This window comes from Cryptomeria japonica, chromosome 9 (assembly GCF_030272615.1).
Source record: "Cryptomeria japonica chromosome 9, Sugi_1.0, whole genome shotgun sequence".
NCBI lineage: Eukaryota > Viridiplantae > Streptophyta > Pinopsida > Cupressales > Cupressaceae > Cryptomeria > Cryptomeria japonica.
In genome coordinates this window covers 480,455,304-480,465,550 of record NC_081413.1, presented here as the reverse complement: position 1 = coordinate 480,465,550, position 10,247 = coordinate 480,455,304, and positions in this window count along the sequence as shown.

Sequence of the window (10,247 nt, the reverse complement as noted above, 5' to 3'; positions counted from 1 at the left end):
GGTGGTTGGCCTTTCTGCATGTGCAGACCCCATTTGTATACATATACTATCTACAATAGTATCATCTAATTGTGGGTAAGGTTTCCCACCATGGTTTTTCCCCTTACAGGGTTTCCACATCAAAATTTGTGTTATGTGTTGTGGATATTCTTTCTCTTTTTGTTTCATGCATTAAGTTTCACTGGTATTGATATTAACTGTTAATCTGTCAACTGACATTAAGTATCAAGTTTGATTAAGTTATCATTTGGTTGAAATTCATTGACAACTGATTCACCCCCCCCCCCCCACCCCGCCCTCTCAGTTGCCTTTTGGTTCCTAACATGAAGAAAGTCATTCTATGGATATACACTTTGGATCAGCTCTATGGATTTCTCTCTACCTATGAAATTGTAGAGATTGGTGATCAGTGCAATGAGAAGAAGGAAGTAACATTCAAAGTTACCAAAAAGGTCCAAGATGGACCTGAAAGAAGTAATGACATGGATGAAGTGGAAGTAAACTTTGTGAGAATACTGAAGAAAGGGAAATAAAGGAAGTAGTTTTTTGCTTGCACGGAGCAGTAAATGTTGGTTATGGCATAAAAGGTTGGGACATGTTAACTTTGACAACATAGTGAAGATCAGTTCTACTCATGTTGTGAGATATTTATCAAAGATTATTAAACCTACTAATATGGTGTGCAAGGAATGTCAGATGGGAAAGCAAACAAGGAACAAATTCAAGAACAAGTACTACTCTACTAAAAAGCCTTTGGATTTGATTTATATAGATCTATATGTACCTACAAGGACAATATGACTAAATGGTGAAAGGCATTTTATGTTTCTCATTGATGATTATTCTAGAATGAAATGGGTTACGTTCTTAAAGAAATGTATGAAGCATTAGATATATCTAAGGTATTCAAATATATGGTTGAAAATTAAATAGATACTAAAATCAAGTGTTTGATTTTTTATAGAGGATGATATTTTACGTCAAATGAATTTGATAGATTTTATGAAGAACATAGTATTAGAAGGAAAATATCTAAACCTAGAATTCCTCAAAAAATGGAGTTGAGAGGAAGAATGTGACTATTGTTGAGATGTTTATAACTATGTTGAAAGATGCTTACTTTACTAATGTGTATTGGAAAGAATTTGTGCATATTGTTTTCTACATTCTTAACAGGATACTAGTAAGAGTAAATCACACAAAGACTCCTTATGAGATATGGCATGGAAGATCACCTTTGTCAAGTACTTTAGGATATTTGAAAGAAAGTGATACATAAGAAGAAATAAACAAGACATGGGAAATTTTGATGCAAAGTTAGATGAATAAATATTCTTGGGATATTGTACAAAGAGAAAAGCATATCAGTGTTATATAACAAGAGGTATAAGAAGATTGTGGAAAGAATAAATGTTAGAGTGAGTGAAGAATGGAACCATGTTGCACCTAAACCTAAGGTTGAGATAGAGGATACCCCTATTATTGTGGAAGAGAAGGATGTTTTAGAAGACAAATAAGAGACAAATGTAGAAGAGAAGAAAGATAAACAAGCATTTAAGACATCTATGAAGTATATGTGGAAAAAGCATTCAGAAGATCAAATCATTGGAGACAAAGACAAAGGAGTTCAAACAAGAAGAATACATGGTGAGACTAGTGAACAAGAAAAAATTTGTTCTCTATCTCAGGTTGAGCCAAAAAAAATTGTATAAGCTAGCAAAGACAGGTTGGATGAAAGAAATGGAAGAGGAGCTGAAATGGATAAATAATCAGACATGGGAATCGGTACTTAGACTAGTGGACAAGAATATGATAGGAACAAAGTGGGTGTTCCAAAATAAGTTGAATGAAGATGGAGAAGTCACAAGGAACATGGAAAGACTAGTTTGTAAAGGTTATTCAAAAGTTGAAGGTATATAATTTGAAGAGATTTTTTCTCTAATAGCGAGGATGGAACCTAAAGGATATTTCTTGCATTTTTTGCATGTATGATCTTTAAGATATATTAGATGGATGTTAAGTTAGCATTCTTGAATGGAGAAATTGAAAAAGAAGTGTACATTGAACAACCAAATGGGTTTAAATTGTTAGAAGATTTGGATATGGTCTATAGACTCAAGAAGGCACTCTATGCACTCAAACAAGCTTCTACAGCCTAGTAGGAAAGGTTGGATAGGCATTTGTTGTAGAAGAATTTCAAGAAAGGTACAACAAATAGTAATATTTATTTAAATGTTGAAGGTGATAAACTATTAATAGTTGTTGTGTATTTTGATGATATCACTTTTGGAGGACATGATGGTGTTTGTAAGAAATTTGTAGAGGAAGTGTAGAAATAATTTGAGATGTCAATGATTGGTGAGTTATCATTTTTCCTTGGTATTCAAGTGACACAGTCAAAAGATAGTATTTTCATTTCTCATACCAAGTATATCAGGGAGATGTTGAAGTTTGGTATGGAGAATATTAAACCAGTTGGAACTCCTAAGGCTACTAGTTGCAAGTTAAGTAAGAATGATGAATCTTTATAAGTTTATTAGAAACAATATAGGTCTATGATTGAAATATTTTTGTATTTGGCTGCTTTAAGACTAGATATTATGCATGATGTTTGTTTGGTTTCTAGATATCAAGCTAATCCAAAGAAATCTTATGATCAAACAATGAAAATGGTATGCAAATATATGAAAGGGACTCCAAATTTTGTTTTATGGTATAAGAATAATGATGATTTCTCTTTCAGATACTACAGAGATGTTGATTTGTCCAAATGTGTTGATAACAAGAGAAGTACAAGTGGTGGTGCATTTTTCTTAGCAAATAAATTGGTCTCTTGGTTGAGAAAAAAGCAATATTCAATGTCATTATCTACAACAAAAGAAAAATATATTGTAGCATCATCTTGTTTCACTCAAGTCATGTGGATCAAAAAAACTCTCGGAGATATCAAGGTGATGTACGACGAGGCAATTCCTATTATGTGTGATAATACAAGTGTAATTAATATTTCAAAGAATTCGGTAATGCATTCAAGGACTAATGTGTTTCTATTAGATATCATCTCTTAAGAGAAAAGGTTATAGAGAAGGAAGTTAGATTTGAATATGTGTCTACAAAGGATTAAATTACAAACATCTTTACCAAGGCACTAGAGAAGGATACTTTTGAGTATCTGCAACAAAAATTAGGGATTATTGTCCCTCCTTCAAACTAGATGAATAGAAGTGGTGGATCTTTCCAGTAAGAGATTCAAACTTTATTTTTTGTCTCCTAGGTTGATGTGGTGGCTTCTCTCAAGATGAGAAGTGAGGGATTTCATTTCCTAGTTGTAGGAAAATAGTTGCAGAAGAAAGATATCATTGTTAGAGGGAGTGTTATAGTTATCAGAACTTTACCCAAAAGGAAGAAAGATAGATTTACCAATCAGTACAAAAATTTATTGTTTGTAGCGTTGTTCCCTTTGTGCTTGATGTTAAAGGGGGAGAGAGTTTAGTAGATTAAGTTTATTTTCAGTTGGTGGTACAATTGTTTCCATCAATGACAAATGGGGAGATTGTTAGAAGCTTGACTTTTATTTTCATTAATGTCAAACTTGTCAGTTGTTGTCATTAATGTTACAGTGTGTGTTACTTAAGAAGAAGTGAAGGGGAAGTTAGATTTGTTTAGTTGTGTGGATGTAGTATATAGTTTGGAAATGAGTGTTCAAATTTTGTTATGTTGTTTGGTAGTGATGGTGAGTAAGTATGAGGTGTTTCTAGAAGGTAATCGTAGTGGAAGTTGCAATATGCAGAAAGAGTATTTAAAGTCCTTGTGGAAGAATGCTTTGTTTTCCTCTAGTTTTTAAATATTATAGCTTGTGGTTTTTGACATAGTGTCTACATTCTGTATATGTTTCACTATCATGTTGACAGGCCTTAATTGCTCAGATGGTGAAGATTTGTTGTTGCAGATTGTTGACAATGAGGTTTTCTATCATGAGTAGTCTAAGGAATTCTCTACATTTCTCCACTATATTGTTTGATGTGTTAAATCTTGGAGGAAATGTTCATATGGTTCATGCAATATTCTAATTTAGATCTCAATGTTGGTTTGATTAGCAAGTGAAGTTATATTGGTTTGTGGTTTGGCATGTTTAGTTGTGTTGGTCTTTGGCTGACTCAGTTAGTTTATCTTATTTGAATCATAGTCTTTTGGTCCAAATATGTATTTGAGGTTGCGTTATAAGGTTGATATGGGTTTTACCATAGTTTGTGTAGATTTGCATTGAGTAATTTTCCTTGAAAGATTGTTTTTAGGTTGACTTTTAAAGGGCTTTATTGATTTTTTAATATTTATGTTGGATGTCAACTTTGAAGACATGCTAGCATGTGTGGTTTGTTGGAATTAACTTAGAAAGATCTGTTGTGATGTATTTAGGTCTCCTTTATCTTCTGAAGTGGATAACATTGTGTATAGTTGCTTGTGGTAGTCACCTTTATAACCTAGTTGAGGTTTCAATGAATAACCTAGTATAAATGGAAGTGAAAATGTGTGAATTGATGAGTGGATTGTTGTGGATTGGATGTGAATGATATGAAAGAAGATGTGAAGAAGCAAAAGTGCAAATTTTAGTTTATGATGAGCTTTGATGATCATATCTTCATTATGGCAATGTTTTGAGATAGTGAATGAATAGAGATATGTTTGCTATGATATTGTTCACTTGACACAGTGGTTCAAGGGAAGTTTCATGATCAATAGACCTTGTTCATTTTATTTCATAATTTCTCTATACCTATCAAAAGATAGTAAGTCCTTTTGGCATCTTGTGCAGTCTCTATATCTTGCTCTTGAGCAATGCGCTTCAATAATGTAAGTCCTTTATATCTTTCCCTAAAATTGTGTGTCTTAGTAATTCAAGTCCCTTGTATCGATCCCTAAGGTTGTACGCCTTAGTCCTTCAAGTCCAATCAAGTGCATTGAGCTACCTTAGCCTTGAGCCTAATACATTTTAATCAGTTACTCATATTGTGAGTGTGATTCTCACCGTGGTTTTTCCCTTCTTGGGTTTTCCTCGTAAATTTAGTGTTCTTGTGTGTATTATGCTTTATGGTTTCATGTTTCATAATTGTAGAGATAAGTTAATTTTTATTTTTATTTTAAAGGATTATAATATTTTTTGAGGTCTAGACTAATTCACACCCCCCTCTCAATCATGAGGTGTGTTTAATAGGTTGTACTTATGGAGTAGTGGGATTCAAATACCTCATCATTTCATCTCTTTACAAGAGGTGATTTTTACCTTGATTGACATGTACCAAATATTGAGATGCCCTATCTGAGAGGAGTGGATGATATTTGAGGATACTTAAATGGCCACCAATGCTCATGATGTACAATAGTTTTGTATTAGTTGAGTTGTTGGAGACGGCACCACAAGCCACATCTACATGTAATGGTTCAATCAGTGACACATAGCTATTCTATTATATCATGATAGTGATTGTTCTATTATGGATCACCATGGATGGTCAAGGCTCTCACCTTCATAAGGGCCTCATACACTACATTTAATATATGTAGGGGAGAAAGACTATGTATGCATGGGGAGAAGTGTGCTTTCTCACTTGTACCATGAGATCATACACTATTTCCATCATGAGTACATGAGTATTATGACCTTCATTATACTATAGATGTGGGCCTTTAAGCATATAACATCCACAAGACATATCAATTATCCTCAACATGTCACATAGGAGATGTCAGATCACACACATATCCTTGGTATGTGATTGAATATTTGGAGACCTATAATTGATGGAGACAAATTATTGATAGGTTGAGGAGTGGTGATATGGATACATGGAGCATAGATAGGATGCATCTACCCAAGATACGGCAAGATGGACTCTTAGAAAACTAGAAATATCATATTATCATGCCTTATTTTTGGAATAGAATAGCATAGCAATTCAAACAAGTGTAGAAAGTGCCAAGGGTTGCACCCATCTATACATGCTCATATCGGACTGATATTGGAGCACTACAGGGAAAGGGGATCAACCCTAACATATGATCAATGAGGTTCAAAGATGTTAGCAATGATGATGATAATACCAATTCAACACAAGATAAAAATGATGTAAGAGTGACATCAGGTTTTCTCATTAGTGGGAGGTTGTAAGACTAGCCCTAATTTTCCTAAATGATGCCACCAAAGGGGATCTTAATGCAAAATGGTCAAATGAGGATTAAGAGAGCATTGAGGAGGAGGCAACAATGCAGACATCTCTTGAGGTACAGGAGAGATTGTGGAGATGACATTGAGTGTCCTTTCTTGTGAAAGAACCAAAGATCATGGTCAATGCTATGAGAGCACAAACAATGGTACCTCCTTCAATTGCTACTATAGGCCCATTATAGCCTTAAGCAATTGAGCTGCTCCTTGGAACCACACTAGCAACCTCGTAACCCAATTTTTATTTATATGTTTTCTTCTAAGATGATATTGTTGTCACAAAAGTTACACCCTGTGATGATCGGGCTTGATCATCAACCTTGTGAAACATAGAAACAACCTCTCAAGTGTGGGACCTTGCACTGTTGTGAGGTTGAGTCTCCAGAGAAGGTTGACTTCCTTTCTAATTTGAGTGCAAGTGTTGGAATAACCCAACATTGAAATGTCTATTCTACTAGTTTAACAGCTCAAAAAAGGAAGAAAAAAGGGGATGCTTGAAAGAAGGGAAATGAGGCTAGCGACTAGATTGAATATGATCTTCCTACCTGAAACTACACAAAAAATCAATAAAAACAACCAAGAATATGCACAACTTCCTATCCTATTTAGCTTCCCAAAGCATAAATGGAGGTCAGAAATCTTATAAAAATCAAAAGGAGCTGCACTTAGCTCACAGATGAAGTTCTAAGGGGGATCAACACAGTCACACATACTCAGAAAAGAAGACAAGAATGCATATCAATAAAGAGGTAAAAAATATTACACAGGTTATCAAGACTGAAAGTAGGCAAGATAGTTAACTTATTGATGCAAAAGAAAGACAACATTTATAGTTGCAAAGAAAATAAGAATTTTGCAAGAGAAAAGAAAGAAGATCCTTTGGAAATTTATAAAAATTTCTTTTATAGCTAAGGCATAACTCAAAATGAACTAAAGTTGGAAACCCTAACCCTCCTAGAGTTAGGTTATAAAAAAATCAGAGAGGAGGGGAAGATTAGATTGACTGATCTGATGGTTTGTGAAAACTCTTCTAAAGGCATCCTCTACCTCTGAAGAAAAAAAATCCCTACATAGAAAGGGGAAATATCTACATAGATGCACTGGATGGCATCTATAGGTACAAAAGTCTTCAATCTACATTGAAGAGGCATGGGTGGCATCTGAAATCTACCTGCAAAGTCATGTCTGGAGTTATGGTGAAATAATTTGGTAGCTAAGTGAGATCAGACCAGATTCAGGACGTCGACTAGGCAAGAAAAAGGGATCTCGACAACCACCACGCATAGAGAGATTTGAATGATAACCTTAACTGCGGGTTTGAAAAATGGTCATCAATCTAAGAGATTTGTGTGAAGATGGATGTGTGAGATCTCTCCACATAGCCCTCCAAAGGGCTCAAAAGAACTTTAAAACATAGCCCTTTATCAGTCTCTTAAGTGAAAATCCATGGCCGCACACATGCCACATGGCGGGTCAGGATCACTTGCATATGCCATTGTTGTATCTTATCCTATGTAGCCATCCTTTGATGTCTTTAATCCATGTGGGATAGCGGGGAGGCCATCCACATACCCTTCTTCTTATCTCATAAGCCCCCCTCCTTGCTTCTATTTTCCTTGTGGGATAATAAGAAGACCATTCACATTATTTTATTTTATCTCGCATGACCCTTCGTTTGTGCTTTTTCTCAGTGCAGGATAAGAAGAAACCATCTGCTTTGTTATTTTTTACCTTTCTTCCTTGTAGGATAAGGGTGGGAAACCCATTGTTTACTTTTGTTATCTCGCACGATCATCTATTTTTTATTAACCTACCATGGGATAAGAAAATGGCCTACTGATCTTATCTTGCGGGACCTTTTCCTTTGCATTTAACCTATCGTTGGATGATGGGAGATGCTCCTCTTGCTTATTTCCTTACCCACATGATGTCGCTTTGAACTTTCACTCGATCATGGGATAAGAAGAGAGCCTCACTCTGGCCCTTCAGGCCTTATCTCTCATGGTCCTTTGATTGACCACTTTTGCCTCCTGAGATAACAAAACAGCCTTACCGCTAGCCGATAAGAAAGAACCTAGAGACCAGCCTACCAATGATAGGGAGCCCTCTAGCCGGATGCCTTAAGTGGATTTGACCACCTTAGTCGGCCAATGATGAATTAGAATTATTTAGAGCCCAAAGGGATATAAAGGCAAAAAGGCCCTCTCTGCACTTTGCCAACAAAAATGAGCAAAATGTGCAGGTTATGCAAGTGCGCATAACACAAAGGTTATGCAAAACAATAGATTTCTCATATCGGTTATCTTCAGGATAAGTTGATAGAAAAAGAACAACATTTTGGTGACTCAAAGGAGGCCCTCAACCTACTTAGGGCAAGACTAGAAGTCTTAAGGTATCGATTGGGCACAAGTCAAAGGGGAAAAGAAAAGAAGGAACTCTTCTCTGCATTCTGCAAAATTTCAAAATTTGGCCAATCTGAAGGGACTGGCCTATGCACGAGTACTTATGGAAAGTAGAAGAACATAAATTATATATATTGACAATATTTACATAAGGAACTAAAAATCCCTTTAGCACATGCTTTGAGTTGTATGTTGTTGATTGGAATAGGAAGTTCTTCACCATTTAGCTTGGCCAAATTGAAAGAATTATCCTCCTTGCATCCTGTAATCACATAGGGGCCACTCCATAAAGCATCAAATTTTGAGTGCCTACCTGGTTTTTCTCTGTCAGCCTCCCATTTTAGGACAATCTCCAAATTGGAAGATCCTCAAAATGGCTTTCTTGTCAAAATACTTTTTAACCTTTCCTTGATGGAAATTTAAGGTCTTCTTGGCCTTTTCTCTGACCTCCTCAAGCTCTGTAAGTTCAACATACCTCACTGATAAGGCATCATTTTCTAAGAGCTCCAACTTATGTGCTAAGTCTAGAGATGGCAACTCAAGGGATAAGGGAATCCTTGCTTCCCTTCCATATACTATCATGAAAGGTGAGTTTCCCAAAGCTCTTTTGGGAGTGATTCTATCAGCCCACAGGGATATTCCCAATCTGAGGTGCCATGACCTCTAATTATCCTCAAGAGTCCTCTTGATCATTCTGATGAGATTTTTGTTGGAGGACTCTGCTAATCCATTGCCTTGGGGATAGTAATTTAATGATGTTTTCATAAACACATCATGTTGGATTACCTATAGAATGATATGGGATCCCATAAAGGCCTTATCATTATCTGATATAATGGTGGAAGGGGCCCCAAATTTGGTTGCAATCCCCTCAAGTAAGTGAACCACTGAATTTTCAGTTGCATCCTTCAAAGTAACAACCTTTTTTCACCTTGTGAAATAGTCTGTGGTGGCCAAAATTCACTTGTGTCCTACACTTGACATTGGATTGATAGGGAAAATATGATCACCAAATAGAGAATTCCAATAATAGCATGCCCTTATGATTTTCATAGTCATGGACCTTGCTGAGAAATGGCCACCTGAGGGTCCATTATGAAATTCCTCTAACATTCTATTGGTCTGATCTCCTTGGATGCACCTTAGTAGGACACCATCTAGGTCCCTTTTAAACAAAATCCCATCCACCAAAGAATAGGGGATGGACTACAACCTGAGATGCCTCCTCTTGGTTCTATCAAAGTGAGGAGGATATTTGCCATCCCTTAGGAAGGCAATTATAATATGGAACCAAACAGATTACACATTTTCCTATTTTTCAATTTATTCTTCTTCCCACAGCAAGAGGGAGACCCCTGAATCTTTTCCAAAAGATAAATTGAACTACTCACAGAGTCTTCTTCCCCTTACCAACCTGTTAATCTTGATGTCAAGTTCATACTCCATGACCTTAGTGATTCATCCTTCTCTTTTCTCACCTATGTCCTTGTTGAGAAGGAAATGCTTGACACTAGCATGTGGAACTAGGAGCTAAGACCTATTGTTTGAGAGAATGTTCCTAAACTTTTTTAATACCCTCACCACTATGATGACTTTCTTTTCCACATAGTTGTACCTCATTTCAT